Source organism: Accipiter gentilis, chromosome 32 (genome assembly GCF_929443795.1).
Source record: "Accipiter gentilis chromosome 32, bAccGen1.1, whole genome shotgun sequence".
NCBI lineage: Eukaryota > Metazoa > Chordata > Aves > Accipitriformes > Accipitridae > Astur > Astur gentilis.
The window spans coordinates 6,419,733-6,435,643 of NC_064911.1; the positions used below are offsets into that span (position 1 = coordinate 6,419,733).

Consider the following 15,911-nt stretch of genomic DNA (forward strand, 5'->3'; position numbering starts at 1 on the left):
CTGCAACTTGTTTCATAAATTTAAGAAGGGAATGCTTTGTAAAGTACACAGTGCCAAAATCTGCCTTAAAAACCTGAAGCGAAGCAATACCTGGTCTGGAAAATGTTGCAGGTGAACAGCTAATGTGTGTGGTCATGTTTCGGCGCTGAGAGAAACGCTTCAGTCTCTTACAGAGGTGGGCCATGGATATACAATTCCTGCGATTTCAGTGGGACCAGAAATTGTCAGTCAGTGGTATCTCAAGTCCCAGAGGAAATCTGTAAAGCATGACTCTAGTTATGAATTTTAATGCTTTTCTAAAGTCATTATTCCTTCTGCGTTAAAATGTGAGGGCAGCCATTTCATTGAGATGTTACAAGCACAAGCCAGCTTCGGAGCCGAGCAGCACCGTTCTTGCCTCATTTTAAAAGGTGGAAGTTGTTTAATTCACTCTTAAAACTATAGCTTGCTGGGGAAGCAGGGGATTGTGATAGATTTCTGGGTTTTGAGTAGTAGCAATCAAAAAAATGGAAAGCCTTAAGAAAAAGAATCTGGAAGTGGACTGCGCAGCTGCTGTAAGCTGCCTCTGCTGTAACAAATGTGCATAAAGTGCCCAGCTGAAGGGTGAAGGCAAATTTGTCTGTGGAATGCTGTCTTCCATGAAGTCTTCGGATGGCCCAAGACAGACAACCAGGGAACTGTTCATTATGGATCTCTGAAGCCTAATTGTTAGAGCTGGTTCTCTTGACCGGAGCTTGAAGACTAGTCTTCTAGCATTTTACTACTGTTCTCTGTGAAAACAGGTAATGCAAATGCATCTAAAAGAAATCAGAGAATTAATAAACCTTTCAAGGACTCTAAAGTTCTCTGTATTTTATTGCCTAGTATAAATAACTGCATTTTTTAAGGATTGGTATTTAGAAGTAGCAATCTAAAGATACATTTTATTCAGCTTCACTTAGTTAAAAAAAAAAAAAAAAAAAAAAAAATACAGCCCCTATCAGTGGTGGGACTACCATGCCCTAGCAACAGGGTGCAGAGAGACCATTCCTGAGCATGAAGGGGCTCTAGAAGTGACGGGAGGAAAGCGCTCACAGCTTACATGAAGCAGTCTGCAGCGCTCCAAGTTTGCATTCGGTCCTGTCAGCTATATGAAGCTGAGAACATGGTTCTGTCCTGTTCCTCCTCACCCCTACACACGCTTCAGTACTGAAGACCACCTCATCACTGTGCCCCCGTCTTGCTTGAGTTGTTACAGAAAGCTTGGCAAAAAAACAGTGCACGCTTTTATAATTAGGACCGTCTTTTGTTTTGGGAAAAGTGAGAGATCTGAGTTGTTCCACATTCTGCAGAGTGTGTTTCAGAGAAGAGTGAATGAAAGTGGTCAGTGTATAGAGAAAGAAGCATTTAACTTTGATTACTGAATATTAGTACCATGTCTCATACAGCTAGTTACTGTCATTAGTTCCTGTGAGGCAGGTAAAGACGGATTTTTTTTTTTATTTTTTACCCCAACAAAGGAGAACTTAAAAAATATTAGCCTAGACAGTATAGTTGCCTTCTGAGTATGTAGATTTTTCTGCCATCACTTTCACAAATCAAGTGTTTATCATTCTTAGGAAACTTTTTAAAAGGTACTTCAGTTACTCATTTCTAGGAACTGAAGTCTCATGTCCAGAAAAAGCTCCTGTTGGTACAAGCTGTAGCTGCCCATCTGCCTAGCAACACAGATCACAAACAAACCGCTCTGGAGCACCGTGGCTCCCAATGAGTGAGTGCGGTGTCCAAATATGGACTCTGTATTGGCAGTTCAACACTCTTAGTGCAGTTCTTTTTGCCAGCATTGGATGTCTCCTTCATGACCATCACCTCTGATGCAAGGTATGTTCTGGTGGACTAGTGAGGCTGTTGGCTAAAATAAACAGATTTGCGGATGTGGCCATCAGTGTTTCTAAATGGACTGAGCTGATACTGGTTATAACGATTAGAGATGCCCTAGCCATACACCAACAATTCAATTCAGCTTGCCAAAACCTGACACCGATTTTTAGTTACTTCCTTGTGATCGTCCGTTCCCCTTTTTAACCACTTTTATCCCAAGGTATATATAAAAAAAATGGTTTGCCAGAATCAAATCCAACTCTTTGAGGGGAAGATCATAAGTTACCAAGTGATCATCTCTTGTATTACTTGTTTCTGTCATATTACTAGTTACAGGCCTAACTAGAACCATTCATAGGAACTGATTTCTTTTGATTGATCCAAGTTACAGATTTTCTTTACTGAGCATCTACCTCATACTGAATTCTTTTGGAAGACTTCAGCAAAATCAGTTAAACAGTTCAAGCTTCAGAGCAAAGGCTTGCATTTTGGCAGTGAGTCCTCTCATTGTCAGGAGCGTGCTACTTCTGTCCACTTGAAAAATCCACTCCAAATTTGGACAAATGGTGAGAATGAAAATTTTAGGCTTTCTTTGGCCAACGGGAGGTCCTTCAGAAAATCGCGACTGTGTTTTGTTTGCCCCAGCCACACTCCTGGCTGGAAGTGCAGAAGCAATGAAAAGGGAAAAGGGGGTAAGGGCCTTCTCAGAGGAATATTGGTGCCCATAGACTGGAGGTGGGAAGGCAGCTCACCTGTCACCACACCTGGGCTGACAGCCACTACCTGTGGCACCTGGGGCAAAACACGGGGCTTACTCCCTCTGAGGGCAGGCCCAAGCACACGGTGACAACTTCCATCGCTCTGAAGCAATTTAAGGAGCAGTGGTCTGTGATGGGGGTTAAGGTATTCCCAACAGATGATGTGTGTGTGGAGTGCTACTGTGCTACGTAGCAGAATTTGGGAGGTATTTTCGTTGCGTTTTTCAGCTTTTAGGAATCTGGAAGTACTAGTTAGATTCCAGAGTTAAAGAATCACTGGTTAGGTAATTGCAACATTAGGTTACCCTGCAGTCCTCAGGTGCTCTCTCAGTATATGTGTTTTAATGACAAAATCATGCTGAATATTTCTCTCTCTTAAAGTTGTTCTTTTATTCCCCCTTTTTTTTTCTAGGCTTGTTTTTTTGTTTTTTTTTTTTTTTAAAACAGTTTTATTTAGGATATCTGAATTCATTTAGAAACATAGTAGCTACTTTGATATGACAGGTCTTTATTACTTAATGTATATAATTGTTACTGTTGTTGGTTCATGCAGTGCTGCATTCAGCTGCAAGAATAAGATTAAATAAATATATTGTTTATTCCTGAATTTATCACAAAGAACTAGACTAGACTATCACAAAGAATAGACATATTTTGCTTGAATTCATCTTGGATGTAATTCTACTTGTGGAGTTAACCAAACCCAAACTTGACTTGGAACTTCAGCTGCTGTTTTGCTGAGCCTGAACCAGAGCTCAACTAGGAGAACTCTGGTAGCAGATGAACCTAAACTGGAGCCATCTGGAAAAATTATATTAACTTCAGTAGAACGATACATACACTTGTTTTATGCATGTAACTGATCTCCTTTGGGACATTATTTTAACAAATATGTTTAAATTGTTGAGAATAATCAGACTTCTGTATTTGCCTCAACCCAGAGCTGAAATGTTTGCATTAACTGGTATAGAACGATAGCATTCATAATTTGGAATAAGCAAAATTTACTCTATGTAAATTGGGTAAACATCCATAGGGAAGCTGAAACATACTTTTTTTCTGCTTTTTTTAATAGTTTTGAAATCTTTGCTTGGAGAACAGCGGTATACTTAAGGAATTCAATGGGAGAAATTGTACAGGTAATGCAAAGCCACAACAATAGAAATATACTTGAAAGTTCACTAATTGCCATCAGAAGAATATGGAGTACATACTACTGAAAGAGATCAGAGATTATTAAGTCTAATAAAACAGTAATTTCAAATATTGTTCATGTGTTGGATAATTTTTAGAGCACTACATGGTTTATGTAAGCATATTTTTGATAAACTGAAAATTGTTTTTTAGAGCATGTGAGTGGAAAAGTTATTCTTTAGCCTGAAGTAACACAAAGGGGTTAGCTAAAGAAATAACTGTAACTGATACACTAAACAACAGGAAGCAGATTGAAATTCATTATCTTTGGTGGAGAAATCGTACCAAATCCCAGCACTGTAACATGTAAGTGGTAGTGTTTCTGAATGCCTCAGAAACAAGGAAAATAATACTGTACCACATATAGGGGTTATATACACATTAAATCTTATCAATGTTTTCTAACACATTTCCCATTGCACTGAAATTTCTTCTTTGTTAAAACTTATCCTTTAAAAGATATCAGACTTAGAAGAACTACACATGTATATAAATGAGAAAAGGCTACAGAAAACAACAAAGTACACCTATTTCTTCAAATGTCAAGGTGGGAAAAGCTAGTCAAGATGAAGTTAAGCTGAGGAAAAGTCCATAAGGAAGGTCTTAAAGAAAGCCAGATAGTATGTCATGTTAAAATTGAGAGGTACAATAAAAGTAAATGCTCAAAGACTTGGAAACAAGAGACATAAATAGAGTGGAAGAATGCAGATGTACATTCTTTGTCCATCTTAATTAGAGACCATATTCAGCTACTAGAAACTAAAAAGAACAAGGACTAGATTCTGTGCTATCGAAACCTATGGAGCCTTTTGTGTTAACTTCAGTGGCGGCATGACAAGGACCCCTCCAAAGAGGGTAAAAACACTGCAAACTGATGCATCACAGGTAATGTAGAGATACCTAATTTTATTTGTGCCAGTGACAAAGCAGTGCTGGAAGCTGAGGTGTTGAAAAAGCAGGAAACAGTGATAGGAAGGCAAGAAACTAAATGCAGATAATCCCATAAACTAGACAATATTGGTCAAGGAATTTCAAAGGTATTTAGGAATGAACTAACTCATTTTCCAGCAAAAATGCACAATTTTTAATGGAATTACCTCAGAGTAAATGTCATTAGATAGTTTAAAAAGCTGAACTTGAACTGACTGAAAATTACACTGAGCTTTACTTCCCTCTCAGAAGCATTAGCAAATATGGAAAATAATGTTATGAAACATGTAGGGGGTGACAACCAACAGTGGAGAAAACAAAACAAGTGATTTAGACATTAAAAAAAATTATTTAAAGAGTCTGGCAGGAAAAGAACACAGTGACAGGGGAGGCCTTATTCTGAATAAGAAGTACTTTAGAATCTGAAAAAACCCTATAGAAATAAATGGTAATTTTTCCTAGTGCAAAAGGTTGATACTGGGTGTTGTGAGACTCTCTATGATGATGTACTAGTTGGTATCTTTAAAAATATTGTGGAAAAATAAATTCTTAATGAAATAGTAAGATTTGCAGACTTCTGTGTGAGAACTGATGGATATAAAGGAACTGTATGGTAAGTTGCCAGATAGCCTATGGCATGATACAAGTATGTAGAATAAAACCAGTAAAAAGTAAGTTGCACACTCCTACTGAAACTTGCATATTCTGCCAGCAGCAATAAATTATTAAAAAAAAAGTGTTTTTTTTAAAAGAATGTTAAAATAACAGTAACATAATCACACATAATTAATGTGTAAAGTTGACTAATTCTTTGAGTGCTGATAGCACTTGAGAAATAATTTGATATTTATATAGATAGTGAAAACATTCGCAGTCATATTAAACAAAAAAGTGTTGCCCAAAATGTATCTGGGAGCTGGATATTCCGTAACTCTTCATGATGTTTTTTATGGCAAGTCTTATGTAGATAGCAAAATCTTGGGTCAATTAACTCACTAGTTTGGTCTCGCTTGATAATTTTTTTGTTCCTTTGGTCATTAAGCCCAGTACTTAGGTCAGAGCAGCCACTTAGAGGAGTAGAAATTGCCATCTTTTCCCAGGAAACAAGCATATGTACTTGCCAATAATGCAATATAAACCTCACATTTTACATCAGCTTTTATAATCAACAAGCTTTGCATAGCTAAGTTTTGTAGTGGCCTCAAAGGAGACTTGAATGTAACAGAACTTCTTAACTTTAATTTTTTAGAATACTGATTTGGGACTGGAAAAAAAAAAAATTATATCAGTAATTGATATCAATACCCTCAGCTGTTTACATTTTAATGTGATATAAGTAGCTTTTAAAACTCCAAGTCTAAAATTACAATTTATGGATTATTTTTTATCCACTGATGTTTTTTTCTGCTAGTTGTAAGGAGTATGTAAATGGGTATGCAATTTAAGGTATGTTAATGACTGGATATTTACAACCTTGCTATTCTGATTGTTGGACTGTGGAGCTAGCTGAGATAGTATATAGATATTTTTTAGTTTTCTTCTTGTCACATAAAAGTAAAATTATGTTACTTGGCCCCTAAAATAGCTTTTTCCTTTGGCATACTATAAATATGGTGGCAATGAGATACCATCAAATAATGTTGAATGACACTATGCATTTTTAATGACATGCTTTTCTGTGTGTTTGGATGGCAATATTTTAAAATGGGGTAAGGGACAGTATGGAAATTATTTTTAACTTTCACATAGACACATACACGTACACAGTAAAGTTATCTAACAATTTTCAAAGGCAATAAAGCACATACATGTATGAGATTCTTCTTAAGAACCATGCTAGTTTTCAGTTTTAGATCTTTTTCAACATTGCAGAGACAGATCCTCAGCTGCTGGTTGAGCAGGACTTGGCATTGACTAAGAATGTCAGAGGAGAAAGAATCCTTTCATTGTGGAGAAGAAAATTTCTGTTGACAGGAAGATGCAAAATAACTCTTCTGTAAGGTAAATTCTGGCCTTTAGGCCTATTCTCTGGTATGCAAGAGAAATCTAGTTTTCATCCTCTTGCTAATAATGGGCTACTCCAGCTTCTCAGAACGTTATAAAGACAGACATAGAAAAAGAGGAAGCCACCATGCCTAAACAAGGTAAGGGAGGTTATTAGAAGCAAGAAGGTATCCTTTGGAAACTGTTTTGGAAATGCAGAAAACAGATGGGTCCATAAATTCTGTTACGTTAATATGATAAGGCAGATCACAACTGAGCTTGAGGAATGACTTGCAAAGGCATGGAAAAAAACCCCAAACAAACCCCAAGTCCTTTTCCATAAGTATCAGGAACAGGAGGCTTGCCACAGAGCAGGTAGGGTCTGTAGACCATCAAGGTATAAAAGGAACACTCAGAAAGCACGGCCATAGGAGAAAAGACTACGTTCAAGTTCTTGCATCTATGTTCACAGTGCAACAGCTTAGAGAAATCCATGCCAGAACTTTGCATGATGGGGAATTTAGCAGATCTATCTCAAATGTAAGTGCAGGGCAGAAAAGGTTAGAGAATAAACAGATAAAGTAAGCAAGACATTGTGGGGACCAGGTGGTCTCCATCCAGGAGTTCTAAGAGAACTCGGGTGTCAAAAAGCTGAAGTACTAACTGCAGCGTGTAACTTTTCCCCTGCTAACTGGGTGGGGATGGCAAACATGAAGACCCAGGCAACTATACGTGAGTGAGCCTCTTGTGTTGTCTATGTTAAACAAATAAGAAATATCTGTCCTACAAAGCAGACTCACTGGACACACATAAAAATACAACTTATCAAGGAAGACAACACACCTTCTGTTGCATTACATCAAGTATTGCAATCTATAATTTTTTGGTGATGTTACCATATATGTGGGCAAGGGAGATCTCAGGTTTAAGGGTTTCCAGAATTTCCAGGGGCAAAGAGGTTCCTAGACAAAGCTTAATTTAAAAAAAAAAAAAAAAAAAAAGGTGCCTTCATGCAACAAGAAGCAAGAGGAATGGATCAAAAAATGGCTAAATGACAGGAAAAAGAAATAAAACAGAAATAAAAGGTCAGCTTTCATAGAAGAGGGAGATCACAAGAGGAGTCTGCAGGGACCTGTGCTGTGATTTGTGCCGCTTAAAGTATTCATAAATGATCTGGAAAAAGAGGGTGAGCAGTGAGATATCACAGATTGCTAATGATATTAAGCTATTCAGGTAAAGGAAAGTTAGAGGACAAATTGTGATGCAGTTAAAGGGCTGACTGAAGAACTGAAGAAAGACCTTACAAGACTGAGTGACTGTATAATAAACCGGCAGATAAAATTTGATGTAATGGTGTACAGTAGTGTATACAGGGAAAAAATTATATATAGAGGGATGGGCTATATGCTGGTTTTCCATTCACAAATGAGATCTTTGGGTTCTGATGAGTATTTCTATGAAAATATCAGCACAATGTTCCCTTTTACTCAGAAAAACAAATTAAATATTTGGAATTATTAAGAGTGGAACAGAGAACAAGCCAGAACATTGTAACACATCCGCCCCAGTATCAATCCATAGTTCCCTGCATATTGAGTAATATGTACAGTTCTTCACATCTCAAAAAGCGCATAATAGAACTGGAAATGATTCAGAAAAAGTTTGACAAGGATAACCAAAGAAACAGAATGGTTCTGTATGAGGGATGCCTATGGGCTCCTAACTCTGAAAAATGGATGACTGAGGGGAGATAGGACAGAGCTCTACAAAATCACCAGTGGCAGAGAAAAGATGAAGATGTAGACACTGTTACTGTATTTTTCCAATGTGAATACTAAGAATATTAATGAAGCCACTAGGAAGCATGTTCAAAACAAAAAGATGTGTTCCCTACGTGATTTTAAGCTGTGGAAATCTTTGCTGCAAGATACTGTAAGATGCTGCAAGATGCTAAATGTTTGGGAGATAAACCCAACCAAACAAATTAACAGAAGAAAAGTCCGTTAAATATAAGGGCTGTTAAATAAGAAAACATCACCCACCATCCACACTGCAGAAGCCTCCAAACCACAAATTGCTGGACATTGGGAGTGCTTGGGGACAACAGGCTTACCTTGTTCATAAGCTCTTCCTTGCGCATCTTCTGTTGGCTGCTTCTGGAAACCAGATACCAAACTAGGTGAGTTTTAAGTTCCCAATATAGCAGTTCTTCATGCAAATACTATAGAAAAGATTAGATTAAGAGGCCATGAGGTTTACCACTATGACATGATTCAGAGTCATGAAAGTTTAGGAGAAAGACCAATGACTTCAGGAAGAAAAAAATCTTAATCCATATAGCTGGAAAATAGTGTCAAAACCAGTTAGGCAGTGAAGTAGGTCACCTGTGTGTAAATGCCTAACACCAGCCCTCTGCAGGGAAGGCATGCTGGTGTCTGAGGGTTCTGCTGGTGATGACTGGGACAGCTGCTACCTACAAAGGCATATCACTGAGCAGAGGGAGAGAATTAGCTTAGAAAGCAAGAAAAGATAGAAAGAGCACATTGTGGAAGAAAGGCTACCTCCTTGTAGGAGAAGAGGGCACCTCAAAATACTTCTCCAAAAAGAAGAGGAAAATCTCCATGAATTGTCCAAAACATTTTGTTTTTTCAGGTGGCCTCTGCCATTGTGAGAAACAGAAAAGGCAAGAGTGCAAATGTGGGAGGCAGTAATGAAAGAGGGAGCATGGCTGTCAGATGAGAAGAAAACGTAATTTCCTCCCTTTGTGTTTGTATACTTCTGTCCTTTTAGATGTACGGTAGAACATGGCATAATACTTCAGTGCAGCCTCAATTAAAAACCTTTTTATTCATTTGCATAAAGGTAATCTGAAAACAGAGTGTATCAAGGATGCTCATCTTATCTCAGCTGTTTGCACATTCACCACATTATAATGCTTACTGCATTGAACTGTATTAGCTAAGGTTGTAGTTGAGTATCCTTTCTAATCTCCCTTTTTCATCATTTAAAAAATCCTTTTGCACTGGAGCTTTGTGTGCTTTGTTTCAACTCAAGAGTTATTGGGAAGCTTAAACAAAATCAGTTATTTTTTACTTACATAGCATGAATAAAAATATATTTTCCGTTAGTCACCAGTTGAAATGTCACATAATCATAATGCAAAAGATGAAATTTGGCTTGTGGGGCCATTAAGGAAAGGAAAACAATCTAAGTCTGAAGAAAATCAAATCATTATTTCGATGCTGCAAATATTTAAAACTGAAATACCTCTATTGATGCAGTAAGAAACACTGCTCATTCTAGGTGATATATAGCTAATTGTTTATAGTGTTATATGAATATCAAGCTGCTGTAGCACTGATTACTCTTATCACAAAGTTACTTTACAACCTTAGTAATGGCCTTAAAGGATTATTTGGTTCTAACTATTCATAACCCAGTCTTCTACCATTGACATTTCTGTTGCAAAGCCTGTGCCATTTTGGGGGTGGTAGGTCCAGGCCCCCATGTCTTTCCTACACAAGTAGGGGACTGGGCAGGTGACAGTATTTAGAAGATTAGGCAGCTAGGAAGGTCTGATGGCTCTATCAGAGTACATACATTCTAGAACTTAAGTGGGATCTGTGTACCACAGGTATGTAAAATCTGTGTCAGACAACAAACCTTGACACTTGACTAGGATTATGATTAAATTATGAATAGCTTAATTTTATTTAAATAAATATGTTTATTCTTCCTATAACCATAAAATGAAACATGTAGGAGACGATGTACTTTGGGAGTCATATCAAAGCTATAAGGTGATTCTGTCAGCTCTGAAAAAGCAATGACTTAACACCTTTTCTCTCAGAACTAACTGCAGCAAAGTCACTGACAGAATTTTGTGATAAAACTGGAATTGTTTTTGTAGTTTATGATACTCTGTTGGGAAAAAGAACAACAAATGCTTGGAAAACTTTCTTAATTCAGAAGTTAACTTTTAAGCAATTTCTTCTTCTTCTATGGAACACATACAGCAACACTTGTCTGTTGCCTGTAACAAAATTGTATATTGTTGTCTCTTTGGCTAAGAAGTAGATGATGCTTAGGGCCATCTGGGGTTTGGGTAAAAATTAATGACACAGCGTTGGCATATTTACCATAATTTATTATACACTGATTTCACTGCCCTCAAAAGCAACATGAAAAAGACAATGAAAAGTTCTTTATTGTGAAAATCTAAGCTAGAAATATTTTTGCCGCTGTTTTCAGCTTTTTGAAATTGCATTTGGTTTGCAGTTGCTTATAAATTTCCCGAACTGAAGTACTACCCTTTCCAAAATCAGCCCAAATTCTCCTTATTCCTTCCCCTTTAAAAAAAAGGGGGGTGGTGGGGTGTGTGGGGGAAATCAGCCTGAAGCAACACCCAGGACAGAAAAATTCTTCCAAGTAGTTAAAGCTTGGCAAATCTATAAACAATGAAAACAAACAAACAGACAAACAAGGATTAGTTGGATGTTTGCCTCAGCCTGAATGTTCTGGACATACACACACACACACACACACAAACCCAAACCACCCCAAAAAACAAGGCCAGAAAGGTTTCAGCTGTTTCTCAGAAGGAAGTTAGGAGGAAATACATTCTTTTACACAGACTTTTAACTGAAAACTCAGTCCTCTGGAACCAGGATTTAATAATCAAGATAGGTGCTGCCATGGTGTCAGAGTTTTTCTGTTCCTTTCAGGTTTACCCCAAATCTCCTATTATGAGTGCTCAAGGCTCTGACCACCATGCACGCACTACAGCATGTCCACAACACCCTATGTATTCCACATGTGTGGAATATAGCTCTGCATCACACAAACAAGAGAGTCTGGTCTCAGTAACTACATACCAAGTATGTAAATTGATTATACTCAGTGCCAGGCTTATTGAACACTGGCTTTGGGATCTATCTGAAACTGGGACTTGGTTCTTGCCCCAGGGCTTAAGAAAACAATCCTTCTTATTATCATCCCCAAGCAAAATTATGAATGTCTAAAGAACCACCGTTGCACATGCACAGTAGGAACTTTGCTAAATTCCCCAAAGTTCCTGCTTCTCCAATTAATACAGCAGTGGGCTAATTGAAATTGCTTGCTCCAGCATGCAGTGGTATCTGAGTGCTGGGCACCACATCTCCAGTGGGAAGAATGTCTCTTCTGTCTTTTTAGCATTGCTGCTGCTGAGGTTCAGAGGAGATAGGTATCTTGCCAAATGTGAGAGGACAAGGAGCAGGGTTGCTGTGGGCAAGGGGATAGGTACGAATAGGGGAAAAAAGATTTCTGGGGTAGGAGATGATAGAATCAGATGGTACAGACAGGTTTACAAGTTTAGGCAATCTGTGGTTATGACTTTTGGCGGTGTGTAAACATGTCCTAAACAAATCAGTGTGACTGCAGGAGTTTCAGACAGCTGTAGCACACTAGTGTACTTGCTGTACATCTTGTCTTGTCATGGATTTACTCAAAGTACAACGTCTGGAACTGACCTTAATAAGCCTCAGCAAAAGAAGGGTCTGTAAGAAGAGCCTTGGGTCTCAGGCTTCTCTCAGTAAATATTGCTCTTGCTGTGCTTTCTTGGGTTAGTACTATCAGCCCTTGCTTTTGATCTTCGATACATCCTATGGTGTTTTGTAGTATTAGGACTCTGCCTGATCTAATAAAAAGTGAGTAACTTCCCATAGCACAGCTCAAATATGACATCTTATTTCATCTAGTTGAGCATTTGATGAGGGTAGCTGGCTTTTCAACACATTGGGGAGGTACGTGCTCTTTTCAGTGGCCACTGGCATTACCTAGCAATTAAGAGTAGTATTTAGAGTAGTTAAGTACCAGGAAGGGAGAGTTAGTAATTGTAAAACAGAAGAGCTAAGTAACAAAGTGTTCTGTACTCTGTTTCATGTAGGAAAGAAAACTGTACACTCTGTTGACTCCAGATAAAAAGTACTTGTGTAAATTTGAGCACTGTCCTTTTATTAGTCTCCCATGTATATAATTGGCAGTGTAATTAGTATTTTATTAAATGAATATAGTCTAGTTCTTCAGAAAATGTAGTAATTCAGACTTCTAGGTGTCAAATATGATACTTACATTCAATACTGATAAACTTTAAAAGTCAGAGTAGGTATGTTACATTGATTATTTTATATACTTACACTACTACAGACGCATCTTGGCTACAGCAAAGATAGGGTTGTATTAAAATAAACAGCTTAAAAATTGACATGTTTGGGATTTTCTCTGAAGTTAGTGGGATTTTGATATAAGTGTTCACAGTTTAGTTTTTAGGCACTTTGAATTTTCTATATGCTTTTCATTTAGCTTTCTTACAATTTTTAACTGGAAGTGTTCAAAATTATATTCTGCCTGAATCTGGCTACAGTAGTGCAGTTTCACATAACTGAGGCATTATCTTTAAAAAACTCCTCTGTCAATACATACAAAATTCAGTTGAGGCTTATTGTGAAAAGACCTACTATGATGTTTAGGTTGGAAGGGTGAAAAAAATGGTTTGAAGTAATTTTTCAGCTTTTGTTTTTCATAACTGAGTTTTATATACCAAGAGATAAACTTTATGTGCTGTGAGCATAACTGTTATGTGCTCTGCTTATAAACTCGATGATGTGTGCACTCATAAGCATGATAGTCTGTGCATTCATAAACTTGATAGGCTCTACACATAAAAATATTAGCTATCTGGAGTTATGTTAATTTTATTCTCCAGAAGGGAAAGAATTTATGGGCAATGCACTTAACAGAGAACAGAGAAGTGGTTTTGTGCAACCACTGGCATAGTGAGTTTCATGCGCAGCTGCTGCTGAATGGAATCTTTCACATCTCTACTGACTTGCCACCTTTACCCTGTCCATTCTACAATTTAAAGAATGACAGATTTCTTGTGAAACAGTTTAAAGTACTATTTATGAAATACCACCAATGCAAATGCACAAAACCCAGGAACAAATGAAACAGCAGAAGTCCTTTTTCTCCTCCACTCACAATCAGGGTTCATAGCTCTTATGCAAAACAACACACTTCATCTTCAATTATACTACCAATGCTTGCCAATATTCCATCAACCCCAATATAAAACACTTTTTTCCATACATCATATAACTGTATCCACCTTCCAAAATTAGTACTGGTGCAGATAAAGGTGAGCTGAAGGAGGTCTATACTATTTACATACACATAACAGAAGTAATGCGATGGCCAGTAGTAGTGGATAAAATCAAACGTAGTTCAATATGCTTAGCATCTTGAAAGCCAAACCACCACCCTTTAAGAGCCAAAATGCAGATTGAGACATTTATATTTAAACTGTACTTACATCTCACAGATGTAAGAGTTTATTCAGAAATGCACTCCAAACATACTGACACTGATAACACTTGACCACAAGTTTAGGCAATCTGTAGTTATGACTTTTGGTGGTGTGTAAACATGTCCTAAACAAATCAGTGTGACTGCAGGAGTTTGAGACAGCTGTAGCACACTAGTGTACTTGCCGTACATCTTGTCTTGTCATGGATTTACTCAAAGTACAACGTCTGGAACTGACCTTAATAAAACAACATGTGACAGTACACACTCCTGCAGAGGGAAAACCACTAATGAAGAACAGTCCAACAACATATTCTGTAATGCTTATGGGCCAATTCTTGCCCAGCAAGTGTTGCCAAAGTGCAAGCATCTGGCCCTGCTCAGGATTTCCTGAACTGATTTGAAGATGGTTCAAGCCATTTTTGCTAAAGTCTTTTCACAAACAGATTTGTGCTGAATAAATGAACCATCAGACTTCCTGACTGCAGCCAAGGAAGAAAAAAGGATGCATTACCCCAGATTCTTTTTTTGAGGGGCTGGATCCCTTGCAAGGTTTTCCAGCTTCCTGAGATCTGAAAGCCATCACTTCTCCAGTCTTTTTATTTTTTTAAATTCATCCTGGCACTTCAGCAGGCAGGTAGTTTACTATTAGAGTCTCAGCACAAGGGACTTTGGGGTGGAAATTACTGACACCAGGAGATAGATAGCCCTGTAGCCTCTTTAAAAAGAATGGGGATGAAGAACTGTAAAGTCCAACACAGTCAAGCCAGCCTAACTCATTGCAAACCATCCAGTGACCTTGTGGACTCATCCCCGCCTATTACACCTCTAAAGGGAACTGGGACCTGACTTAACCACAGGAAGAGCAGGCTGGCCGATATGCTAGCACCAAATTGTTTGTATGACATTATTCTTCCCATGCTGGTTTCAGATTTGTGTCCACACGTGTGCTTCCCCTACAGGTGCTTGTGGCATTCTGCCCACCCCAGACTGTTACAGACAGCCTGGGGAATCTACAACAGGAATACTTAAGGGATATCCTTGCAGTAGCAGACAAACCCTGCCTGGCAGCCCATGAACTATTTTAGTAGCTCTGTTCTGGCAGGACTAGCCCTGTGGGACTTGACACCGCAGGCCTGGCTGACCATACTGGTGGCATGCAGTAGTGATTGTGATGAGGTGGGCAGGGGCATTCTCAGCGTAAGGTCAGCGCCAACCTTGCCTGCCTTGCCAGTTCCCTGGAATAGCTCGTGGAGGTGAAACTGCAGGCCCCTAAAAAGCGTGCCCTACAAAAAAGGAGTGCTGGCCCACATAGCAATTAGCCTACATTAGTTATGCCATAGAATATGCTTGAGGGCCAAAACAGTGTGGATAGCCAGGGAACGGAGTCTGAAATATACATCATAGAAAGGTAATATACACAGAGCTGATTTGTTTTACATGCATATTGGAAGGAGACAAACTCTTTTTTTCTGGTTTCATAAGGCTGCATGGACTGCCTCTTGATCAGACCCTCAGTCCATCTCTCGTAATTGTTTTTTAACTCCTAGTAATGATCGGTCACCTCATGATTTGACAGCCCTGTCTTGGGCAGAGATCTTAAATAAAAGAGGTTCAAAGAAGTTCTGTGAAAATTGGTGGCTGGGTCAAGGATTGATCCTGGTTAATTAGTTAACCATTTCCCACTTTGGGAAAAGCTGAACTGTAAGCTGAACCGTTAATGCTTCGGTTTGGTCGGCTAACTGGCAAAGCTGCACATGTGTAACCCAAAATAAGTCACAGTTCACAGTCCTCTGCTCAACAGGTAGTGCAGGGTCACGTGCTGGAGCACTGGGGTAGTTC

At 38.5% G+C, this 15,911-nt stretch overlaps 1 protein-coding gene across 1 annotated transcript in view; it reads left to right on the plus strand.

The window, feature by feature from the left end:
• Positions 1-15,911, plus strand: part of TTC3 (tetratricopeptide repeat domain 3) — a 255,764-nt gene that overhangs the window by 91,671 nt on the left and 148,182 nt on the right. The gene's annotated exons all lie outside the window — the stretch shown is intronic.